Consider the following 12,871-nt stretch of genomic DNA (forward strand, 5'->3'; position numbering starts at 1 on the left):
TGCTGTGGTAGTGCTGATATTTCCTGTTAAACACAGCTCATAGTGTGCAATAGCAGTTTTCTCCCTGTACCCTGGACTTAAACATCCTTTGTACACGAATCATACCTTTGAAGTAGTTCTTGCAAAAACTAATTTATATTTCTATTGTTAATCAGTGGGACACATAGGTCTATACAACTTCTTTCAATCTTGTTCACCTTACATATGATAATATTATTTACTGAACCACTGGAGAACTGCCTCCACTTCTATCTATTCCCTTACATTGAAGTTCAACCTCATTAGCTATCCGTTCACCCATCTCTAGCTTCTATGTATCTCTAAGTATAAGCCTCTGATTTTACCTTTACCATGGTCATAAAAGTGGAGTCACATAGTATCTATCCTTTTGTGTCTGGCATATTTCACTCAGCATTATGTCTACAAGGCTCATCTATCTTGTCATGTGCTTCAGGACGTCATTTCATCTTATTGATGCATAATATTCCATTGCATGTATATACCACATTTTGTTAATCCACATGTCTGTTTATGGACACTTGGTTTGCTTCCATCTTTTAGCGATTGTGAATAATGCTGCTATGAATGTCAGGGTACAAATGTCTGTGTATCGTTGCTTTCAGCTCTTCTGGATACTATATACCAAGTAGTGCTATTGCTGAGTCATAGGACAATTCGGTATTTAGTTTCCTAAGGAACCACCAAACTGTCTTCCATAGTGGCTGCACCATTGTTCATCCCACCAGCAGTGCATGTGTCCCAATTTCTCTACATCCTCTCCAACATTTATAGTTCCCTGTTTGTTTACTGGCAGCTATTCTTATAGGTGTGACGTGGTATCTCATTGTAGTCTTGATCTGCATTTTCCTTATAAAAGCCAGTGAAAATGAACATCTCTTCACATGCTTTTGAGCCATCTGTATTTGCTTGTCAGAAAAATGGGTATTCATATCTTTAGATCATTTTAAAAAGAGGTTGTTTGTTCTTTTGTTGTTGAGTTGCATGATGTCTTTATGTATACAGGATATCAAACCTTTGTCTGATGTGTAATTTCCAAATGTTTTCTCCCATTGAGTTGACTGCCTCTTCACCTTCTTCACAAAGTCTTTTGAGGTGCAGAAGCATTGATTTTTAGGAATTCCCATATATCTTTTTTCTTCTGTTGCTTGTGCTTTGGGTGTAAAGTTTAGGAAGCTACCTTCTATTATTAGATCTTGAAGATGTTTCTCTACATTTTCTTCTAGAAGCTTTATGGTGCTAATTCTTATATTTAGGTGTTTGATCCACTTTGAGTTAACTTTTGTACAGGGTATAATGTATGGGTCCTTTTTCATTCTTTTGGCTATTGATATTCAGTTCTCCCATGCCTATTTATTGAAAAGACTATTTTGTCCCAATTTGTTGGATTTGAGGGCCTTGTCAAAAATCACTTGACCATAGATTAGGTGGTCTATTTCTGCACCCTCAATTCAATTCCATTGGTCAATACTTCTATCTTTGTGCCAGTACCATGCTGTTTTGGCCACTGCAGTTTTATAATAGGTTTTAAAGTCAGGAAGTGTTAATCCTTCCACTTCATTCTTCTTTTTTAGGATGCTTTTAGCTATTCATTGTCTCTTTTCTTTCCAGATGAATTTGGTAACTAGCTTTTCCAAGTCTTCAAAGTAGGTTGTTGGAATTTTGATTGGTACTGTATTGAATCTGTAGGTCAATTTATTGATCTTTCTGTTGTTCTTTTGTTCTCCCAGTCATTTAACTCTGCTTTAATCTTGGTTATTTCTCTTCTTCTATTTGCTTTGGGGTTAGTTTGCTGGCCTTTTCAAGTTCCTCCTGGTGAGCAGTTAAGTCCTTGCTTTTTGCTCTTTCCTGCTTTTTAATATACACATTTAGGGCAATAAATTTCCCTCTCAGTATGCCTTTGCTGTATCCCATAAGTTCCAATATGTTGTATTCTCATTCTCAATCATCTCCAGATAGCTACTGCTTTCTCTAGCAATTTCTTCTTTAACCCACTGGTTGTTTAAGAGTTTGTTATTTAATCTCCATATATTTGTGAATGTTCTCATTCTTTGGTGGTTATTGAGATCCAGCTTCATTCCATTGTGATCAGAGAAAGTTCTGTGAATAATTTCACTGTTTTTAAATTGATAAAGACCTTTTTGTGCAGCAACATATGATCTACCCTGGAGAATGTTCCATGTGCACTAGAGAAGAATGTATATCCTGGTATTTGGGGTGTTGACCTATACATGTCCGTTGTTATCAAGTTGTTTGACTTTTCTGTTTTCCTGTTGATCTTCTGTCTGGTTGTTCTATCTATAGGGGAGAGCGGTGTATCGAAGTCTCCTAGTATTGTTGAAACATTTATTGCTCCCTTCAGTTTTGCCAATGTCTGTCTCATGTACTTTGGAGCTCCTTGATTGGGAGCATAATCATTTATGATTGTTATTTCTTCCTGGTGAATTGTCCCTTCAATTAATATACAATGTCCTTCTTTGTCTCTTATGATGTCTTTACTGTTTTGTCCGATATTAGTATATCTACTCCTGCTTTCTTTTGGTTATAACTTGCATGGAAAATCTTTTTTAATCCTTTCACTTTCAATCTATTTGTATCCTTGTGTCTAAGATGAGTCTCTTGTAAGAAGCATATAGCTGGATTGTATCTCATAATCCATTCTGCCAATCTGTATCTTTTAATTGGTAAGTTAAGTCTGTTAACATTCAAAGTTATTACTGAAAAAGCATTTCTTGAATCCACCATCTTATCTTTCGGATTTTATTTGTCAGATCTATATATCATTTTCCCTCTATATATCATTTTCCCTCTTTCTCTTTTTATCCTTTAAGTTACTCTTACTGGTACTTCAATTCTGTGCATTCCTCCAGACTTCCCTCTCCTGTCTATTTTTTCAGCCAGTAGAACTCCCTTTAGTATATCTTGTAAGGATTGTCTCTTGTTGACAAGTTCTTTGAGTATTTGTTTTTCTGTGAAAATTTTAATCTCTCCCTCAATTTTGAAGGACAATGTGGCTGTGGCTGGGTACAGAATTCTTGGCTGGAAGTCTTTCTCTTTCAGGATATTAAATATATCATACCACTGCCTTCTCACCTCCATGGTGCCAGTTGAGTAGTCTGAACTCAGTCTTTTGTGGCTTCCTTATATGTAGCAGATTGTTTTTCTCTTGTCTGTTCCAGAATTTTCTGCCTCGCTTCAACATTTGACAGACTGATTAGTATGTGTCTTGGGGAAGGCCTATTTGGATTTATTCTATTTGGAGTTCATTGAGCTTCTCTGATTTGCTTATTTATGTCTTTTATAAGGGTTGGGAACTTTTCCCCCATTATATCCTCAACTAATATTCTTAGCCCTTTTCTCTTCTCCTTCTGGGACATTAATGATTCTTACATTTGTGCACTTTGTTTCGTCCATCATTTCCCTGAAATCCAATTCAAATTTTCCATCTTTTTTTGCCATTTGCTGTTTTGAGTGCTCAAAATCACTGTCTCCCAGTTCGCTTATTCTTTCCTCTGTCTCTTTAAATCTGATGTTGTGTGTCTATAGTATGTTTTTTATTTGGTCTACAGAATCTTTAATCTCTGTGATATCTGCTATTTTTCTATTCGTTTCTTCAAATTCCTCTTTATGCTCGTCTAGTGTCTTCTTGATCTCCTTTATATCATTAGCCATTCCATTTATTTTATTTAGAAGAGTTATATGAACATCTTCAATTAGTTGTTCCAATGTCTGTGTCTCCTCTGGTGTTTTAATTTGGTCATTAGGTTGGGGTATACCTGTCTGCATTGTGACATTCTTAGTGACCATCTGTTGTTTTCACCTTACGTAAATATCTTGATTGATTTACTTTGGAAGCTCATTTGCTTCAGTAGTCTAAAGTCTTGTGTTTGCAAGATGGATGTGTAGCAGGATACAGGGCATGGGATGGGTCACAATAATGCAGTGATGCATTGCAGCAGAGATATAGGTGCAGGCTGGGGATGCTACGCTGGTACCTGTGAATGTGGGTATCCAGTGGTAGTGAAGGATATAGCTATGCAGGTGCATGAGTCTGGAGGGCATGGCTCTGGTGTGTCCTGGCCCAGGGCACGAGCCCCTTTGTATGCATGCTCAGACCTATGGCAGCAGGTTGGCATTATGCCTGAATGCGCTAGAGGCAGATGTGGGCCAGCTGCACAAGTCAGCATTTTCCCAGAGCTGGGGGGCATGACTGAGGTCCATGCACAAGTGTGGATCTAGGAATGCTGTAATCTGATGTACCTGTGTGCAGAGTTCAGGGGGGATGGGGTGGGGCTGTGCGACTGTTTGAGCTAGGGGCAGGTGTAGCCTGGGTATGGAGGTTAGCTCCTGCAGCCTGTATGTGCTGGCAACAGCCTATAGGTAGTAGGGAGAGGGAGATAGTATTCTGGAGGGGCACAGCTGAGGTAGGTTGGGCTGCACATGGGGTGAGTGTGTGGGGTGGGTATGCACATGATGGGTTGGCAAGGCAGGTGTCTTGGAGCTCGGGGAGTTGGGGGGGGCAGGTGAAGGGGTTCAGGTGCATGGGGTATAGGGTGATTCACGGATCACGGGGCTGTGAGTCTTATGTGGTGCAGAAGACTCTCCCAGCTCACTTGCACTCGGCAATTACCATCTCAGTTGCCCTCCCATCCTTTCTCTAACTGTTCCTTAGACCAGGGCTGAACTCCATCTATCCTATTCTGCCATCTTGCTGGAACTAAGCCCCACTGTCTTTAAACCACTTTCAATCATTTGTGGAACCAGTAATGCTAGAAATGTCTCTCTAAGACAAAGTTAGAAAATTGAAAAAAGAACACAAAAGTACACTCTAAAATCATAAATAATATTTATGAGTCCAAATAGGGAAACAAGTACACCTTTATACATATATTTTTTTAAATTACAGAGCCAGCAAAACTTCCCTTTAATTAGCCAAGTATACATGTATCTTACTTTTTCATATACCCAATAGCTTGTCAATAGGAACATTAGTTGTTAACCTCCCTTTGTTCAAGGATAGCTTTCTCATTCTGAGAGGAGTGTTTGGTCCCAATTTATAAATGCCTATGCTCACAATTACAGTTTAATTTCAGAGAACACTAATGCATTCTTAACAGACAATGGACTACTAATGAGACTAACTGGCTCATGATTTTTTTTTCTTTTTGTCAATCTGAATAGCACAGTCAACTGAATTTGTTAAAAAATGTAGGCAAACTTATGCAAGGCTGTACCTTATATTGAGATGTAATGTCTCTATCCAGATTTTATAGGTCCTGGGTTTCTCTAAAATAAAGTCAAATCTGACCTGAGTTAATACCATGGATTTGATATTGAATTCTAAAGGGAACATTTCTTCTCATTTTTGCTTTTGGTCAGTGTGCTGGTTTGAAACTTACGTACCCCAGAAAAACCATGTTGTAATCCTGATGCAATCTTCTTGGGCCAGACCTATTGTTAAGCATAGAAACCTTTGATTAGATTGTTTCCATGGAGATTGACCTACTCAGTTGTGGGTGTGACATTTTAGTTAGATTACTTCCATGGAGATATGACACATTCATTTGTGGGTGTGGCCTTTTGATTAGCTGGAGATGTGACTCCACCCATTCAAAGTGGGTCTTGATTAATTTACTCGAGTCCTTTTAAAGGGGAAACATTATGGAAAAATCTTCAGAGTCAACAGGAGACTCAGATGTTTGGAGATAGAGAAAGAAAATGCTCCTGGTGAAGCTGTTTGAAACCATAAGGCAAAGGACCAGTAGATCCAAGTCACGCGCCATCCCAGCTGATAGAGGTGTTCTGGATCCATTGGCCTTTCTTGAGTCAAGATCCTTACCAAGATCCTTACCTGAATGCCTTAGTTTGGATACTTTTATGGCCTTAGAAGTGTAAACTTGTAACTTAATAAATTCCCCTTTTAAAAGCCATTCCATTTCTGGTATATTGTATTCCAGCAGCTTTAGCAAAACAAAACAGATCTTCTGAAACACTTTCAAAAAGCTCTTTTAGTTGTGTTGGGAGGGGTCTCTCCAAGTTGATCTTTGTGTGTGTGAATTCTGGCCTATTAAAAGTGAACAAGTGGGTGCAAGGGTGGTTCAGTGGTAGGTCACGTTCCATGCGGGGGACCCGGATTCAATTCCCGGACTGTGCACCCCCCTCTAAAAAATAAAGGCAAACAAGTACAAAAAATAGAATAATCACAATTGTCATTTATGTAATGAACAAATGGTGACATTTATGTAATGAACATTTTCATTAAAAAAAGAAACAAAAATAAAAACCCATATAATTGTGCTAGTTCCAACACAATTATAGAATTTACAAAAAGATGATTCATAATGTACGTCAAGATGATGCAGTAATACAATGAGACAAATATTAATGTTGTGCAATGAATATCTTACCTTTCAAAATCATATTTCCTGCTGAGTATCCCCACTCTCACCCCCAGCCCACTCCTTAGATACAACTTATTCATTCAGTATTAAATATCCACCTACTCCTTTTTTTTTTTTGGAGCTGAGGAGAGAAAACCAGTTTGATATGCAGGGTTGGTACCCCTGAGAATTGCAAGGTTTTCACAAAATGTTAAGGTTGGCTACAAGAATCCTAGAAGGGGGAACAAAATGGAGAAGCAATTTTTTAAATGGCCAATTCGAGATCCTCAGAGCCTTTTATTTTTTCTTTGCATTAGACCTTTTTGTTTGGGAACAATTTGGCATCCAGTCCTGGAAAGGCATTGCACATCCTTGCCATTCATTTGCCTCTGTACTCACAAATTGTTGTCCATGGAAAGCATTTTTATGGGATGGAGGTGTATCCCATGGTACAAACTAAAAACTTCTGGTCATTTTGTAGGGTCCATGCTGGAGCATCCAGAAGGTATGAAAATCACCCTATTCTACTTCCATTCTGTGCGTCTGCAAACAGTGCCTTAAGCAAGATCTCATTAAATCTGCATCTGATTTCCCACTTCAGATCACTGTTAGCCCAGCAATTACCCAGCAAGTGCTTCCCAAAAGGCAAATGCAGTATTCATTTCCTTTTAACTTCTCTGTTTCTTCATTTAAAAATAGCTTTGCTTTAAAATTGGTGCCACCATGTAAAACAGGTAATGTTCTGTTTTCATATACTATTTCCTTTGCCAGATAGTGCTTTCTCATTGAGAAAAAAATTCTCCTCTGTCTTGAAGCCCTAGGAAAGTGAATGCTAGTGTAAAAGCACCCATGGGTACAAATAGAATTTCCATGTAACTGCCCTGTACAAAACACCACAGTAGGCAACCAGAGGAGAGACACACCATCTTGATCTGAGTTACAGATTTGAGTAAATAGCTTATACTAGAATGCAGAATAAAAAGAAGCTCTCCTGTTGTTCCTGGAGAATTCCATTCCTTTTCTAAATAGAGATAAGACTTAGGTTTTAGGTGAAATCTCAGTGTCTCTCACTGAATCCTGGAGGAGCATCAGTTCTTTACTACCCAAGTAGCTTATATAGGCAACTTCTGGTCTTCTTAAGGTAAGGAAACAGATGAAGTAAATAGAATGACTTTGTTTGGAATTATAAAAGCAAAAGGTTAAATGCTATGATTTTGGCTTCCCTATGTGTGGGGAGAAGAATTTGGATTTGATATCAGACAAAGGTAGTGAATTTTCTGCCCGATGTGCTCAGTAACCAATTTCTGAGACACTGGGGTTCCAAAGAGAGGAGTTTAATGCTAGGTAGAAGGAAGTAGGGCAGATGGCTTATAGGCCCCAAAATCTGTCTCTTCAAGTATAGGGGATTCAAGGTTTTTATGGATTCTAGCAAGGGGAGATAAAGACATTACAATTTCAATAACAAGTGTAAGCAGAAAGGAAGGGAGACAGAGTTATCATTTCAATAGTAAATGTAAACAGAAACAATTTACAAATGTGAAAGAGTGAAACTGGGACTGTAGCCAATTAATGGCTGACACAAGTTCTTCCATTAGTGTTAGGGCCTTTGTCCTTACAAATTTCTGAAGTAAAAAAATGGATAAAGACACAAGATGAGGGCTTTTACAATCATTCTCAGGGATCGGGGAAGGTTTATCAATTTAGAAATTTCATATATTTCCTCTCTGTCTACTCTAATATACCAGAAAAAAAAAAGAATATTTATATAATGTTTTGGTGATCATAATCATTTGTTAAATCCTAACTCCTCGATTACAGATTGAATGATAGACACATTAGCTATCCAGATACATGCAGATTCCTTTCTATTTTATAAACAACCTCAATGTAATTGTTGACTTCTTGTCAGGATAAATGCATTCGTATTTTTCTTTGAAAGGCATGGGCTGGTTTTCTACCTTTTAGGTAGGTGCAATTTTGTTATTTCCAAGGATGCTATGGACAGAGGAGAGAAAGAAAAGAGTAAAAGAGAGAGAGAGTGAAATTAGGGCCTTGGCCACAGCTCCCTGCCAACTGATGTGGCATTCTGCAAACTCCAAGACCCTAAGGGATATGATTCATGCTACCCTCAAACAGTCCTACCAGCTGATTTATGCATCTTTTCCTTTTTCTGACCCAGTTAACTGTTACCCACCCCTCCCCTCCTGACTCCTTTATTCCTCTTTTATACTTTCACATGTTTTTCATATTAAATTATGCTAGAGATACAGGACTTACTGGCTTATTTAAACATATTCAGTATCCTCTTCACTAATAAAATCATTTCAGAGCATTTTCCAATCTTCACACAGTGCATTGCCTCAAATCCAGATGGTGATTTGGCTCCTACACAGACTGGTAGATCTAGAGATGCAACTTTTATGACAAGAATATTCATTAAATAAATATTCATTGAGCATCTCCAGTGTGCTAAGTGTTGGGGTTACAGCCTTGAGCCAGAGAGATGGAGCACCTTCCTCAGAGAGCATACTGTCTCCCAAGGAAAATAAGTGATTGTAATGAAAGGTGATGATTCTTTGAACACACCACCCAATAGCTCCTAACTCAGTCTTAGCTAAGTAGACTTAATAAGTGAAGCTCAGGGGATATTTGCAAGAAGTGACATTTAATCCAGAATAAACAGTACTTAGCCAGATTAAGTAATGTGAGAAAGGGATTCCACTAAAGGGAGCAGGAAGCAAAAGCCTAGACTCCAGGGGTTAAAGAAAGCATGGCTTTGAGAGAACTGAAAGAAGCTCACCATGGTTAGAGAGTGACAAAGAGAGGAAGTAGAAAATGTGGAAGAGATCATGCAGTGTAGTTTTTAAATACTGTAAACCTGTGCAAAGAGTTTGGGATTTATCCTCAGGCAACTTCAACTAGCAGAAAACAGTGGTGTGTAGTGGTGGCTGCTCACCAGGACACAAGGTGTCACTCCAAAAATAAACTTTCCTTAGCACTCACAGACTCTGACCCATGATAGACCCAGTCATGATCCTCAATATGCTTTCTCTTACTGGTTCTCTGCTGATAATCCATTTTAGAGGAGAAAAATTGAAGAATTTAAAGATTTTATAAATTTAGAAGCTAAAGACCAAAACCAGTTGGATAAAACAGAAGTAGCAGAGAGTTGTTTCCTTCCCCCAGGCTATGATCCCCAATATGTGGCTGACTTCTTGGCATACTTTCCTCTGCCCCAAAGTAGCTTACTCACACATGAGACCACTGCTAGCCCGTGCCACACCTTTGCATACATCTTAGAAAAATGTGTCTCCCGAAGTCACTTGGTGCCTGGGTGCAAGGCTTGGACAGAGAACAGGGACTGGATTTCATCCCCCACATACAAACCTCCAAGATCCCCCAACTTTGAACCTGAACTAGTTCAAATGGTAGTTCCTGAACTAGTACTATGGTAGTTCCTTAATCAGCAGCCCTGCACGCACGCATGCACACACACACACACGCACACGTGCACACACATTTTGCCTTTCTTTTTTACCTTATTTGTTTTACTTGAAATTCCAGCAACTGGGTGTTGCATGAATAATTGTGCTCCAGAGAAGGAAAGAACTGTTAGCTGATGAAACCATGGATAATTCACTTTACCACAAATTAATTCCATTGTCTGAATTTTCCCTACTTAGGATCAGCATCACTGAGCAAACAAGAGCTTGAATTGGAGATGAAGGAAAGGAGGTTCATTTTAGAGCCTGGAGTGGGGAGAGAGGCGGGGAGAGGAGGCAGACATGGCAGGAATACATGGAGTGTTTTATTAAAAGGCAGTATGTGAAGCCTGGGAAAAGAAAGATCAAATAGTGGTTGAGGAGAGTTGGATGGAAAATGCCAAGGGACCAAATGCAAACTCCAAGAGTTTGAAAATTTCCCTCTACTGCTCTTGTACCCTAAGGGTCATGGTCTCCTCTCCAGACTGTAGAACTTAGATGAGTACTATTAATTCTATGGCTCAAAGATTTTGTGACCAGTATTGATTTTTTTTCTTACCTTTCAACTGACCTGGAGAACTAATCACTATGTCTAATATTGCTTCTATGGGAAGACATGCTTGGAATTCCAAAAAAAAAACATACAAACTTATGTGAAACCTTATAGAAGTAAAAAATATTATTTTTCTAAAAATGACTCTGTCTGATATGTCTTCCCAATTACATTTCAATAGATTAGACAAAAATAGGGGAGTAAAAATCTGAAATAGAAAATCTGTCTGGAACTACTGCCTGTGTTGATCAGGTTGCATGGCAACCAAATAAGCTCAATTTTATAAATTTAAGTATGTACCTGTTAATGTTAGAGGGTCACAAAAGAAAACACAGAGTTGATTCCTTCCTACATGATTTCACTTCAGTAGTATTATTGGAAGATTGCTTTGGAATTCACATTCAGATTACAAATAAAAGCCACCTGTGCTCTGGCTGTGCAGTGAAATTCAAGCTGATCAATCTTCAATGGATACCCTACTACGAATTAGACACTCATTGGTGCCTTATTATTTTAAAATTTTTATTGTGACAGCTTTTAGGCAACACCATATTTCCCACTTTTACCACTTGTCAGGTGCTTTATACATAGCATCTCGTTTAATCTTCACAATCCGCATTAGTCAAATGTGGAAACTGAGGCTCAAAATCCAAGATCACACAGCCAGTAGGTGATGGATTTGAACCCTGGTTTAGGTAGCTCCATAACCCTTGAAGAACCTTTGGTCTGGTACACCATTGTGCTTACCTTTTCTGTCAGCAATTCCTCAAATGATTACTTATGCCAGGTGTAGTTACATGCTTTAACCCCATTTAATTCTCAGGACACAACTTTGGGGAGTGATGATCTTTTGCATTTTATACATTAGGCAACTGTGGTTCACAGACATTAACCACATTCCCAGGTTATACAATGGGTATGTGGCAGATCAGATCAGGAATGTAAAGCCCTATCATCTAAACCTAACTTTAGTCCTTCTACTCCCCTCAGCTTTCTCTCAAGATTTTCTATCCTGAACCCAATGAAACCAAATTGGCCCTCTTTCTTTCACTTGCAGAACTTACCTGTCTTTTGGCCTCTCCCTCAAAATCATGTTCTTTCCTTTCTACACTGGCAGTTAAATAATCCTATGTGCTAAACAAACCCCAGGATATCGATGGCTAATTAGTGTGTTCATTCATTACAGCTGGTGCCTGCACACTTCCTAGGAGACAGGAGAAGACCAATCATTACAACCCATGGGAATGACCCTCTCTTGTTGGAATATCAGACACAGAAGCAGAGTTGTCAAGACAGATATACATTTGGGCAAACAATTTTAACCACATTCCTAAAATCATTTTAGTAAACACATCCAGAATATGTATAGATGCCTGTACATATTAACAATCCTATGCTGTATGCTCAAATTAGTAATAAATATATAGCCATAGATTAAAATATCTGATGTGCAAGGTCTCATGAACCTCTGAGAGATATTAGAGGATGGAAACTCTGCTACAATTAGGAAGATTTCACAAACAGATGGGAATTTGATAGAAAAGATTAAAAATAATGTTGAACAGGGTGAGAGTCCTCAATCATAGTATTTTTTACTTTATATATTTCAATACCTAATGTTAAAGATTATTATAGAAAAGGTTTAGTGACTTCCCATTGAATTCAGAGAGTAGAGACAGTCATTCCAAAAGTTGATAGCATAAAAGGTATTTCTTTGGTATAAGCAACACTTACTAAATTTCTTAAATTGTTCCTCATAGATTTTTTTTTTCTACTGGCTTAAGCAAAATGTTGGCCTACAAAGCTAAGGGTGGAAGGCAGCAGGGGAGAGGGGGTGTTAATATGGTTTCAAGCATGGACAAGCCAGGGCATCAAACTATGTGCTCAAGTTTCCTCTCTCTTTCATCTGTGCTCTAATGTGAGCTTTATTTGCATGCTCAGTCCATGACATTGTACAGATGATGACCAGATGCTTTAGCATAGTAGTCTACCAGCTTACCAGCATCGATGGAAAGAGAGCGCCTCTTTCCCTAGAACCTCAAACCAAATTCCTCAGATTTACGTGACTTGCATGTCTTTTGCCATATACCATCCTTCAACCAATCATTGTGACTAGGGGAAATTTGATGTCCTGAAGGGCCAACTCTGGGCCATTTGCTCACATGAAATGTTGAATATGGTGTCATCCTGATCAGAGCTACAGGATATGAGAAAGGCAGAGGATGGCTCCCCAGAGAAATGCTGGACAAATAAAAGAAAATTAAGCTACCACATGTATTCTTTCAAAATGGTGGGTAGATTGAGTCACTGAAAATCCTTTTAATGCAGAGGAAAAATAAAACATGAAATGGATTAGAAAATATTAAAGAAAATTATTTATCAAAGGCTTAGCTGTTGACTGTGATATGATTAAAGTACCTTAGATAATATGCAAAGAT

Source organism: Tamandua tetradactyla, chromosome 6 (genome assembly GCF_023851605.1).
Source record: "Tamandua tetradactyla isolate mTamTet1 chromosome 6, mTamTet1.pri, whole genome shotgun sequence".
In the NCBI taxonomy this organism is placed as follows: Eukaryota; Metazoa; Chordata; class Mammalia; order Pilosa; family Myrmecophagidae; genus Tamandua; species Tamandua tetradactyla.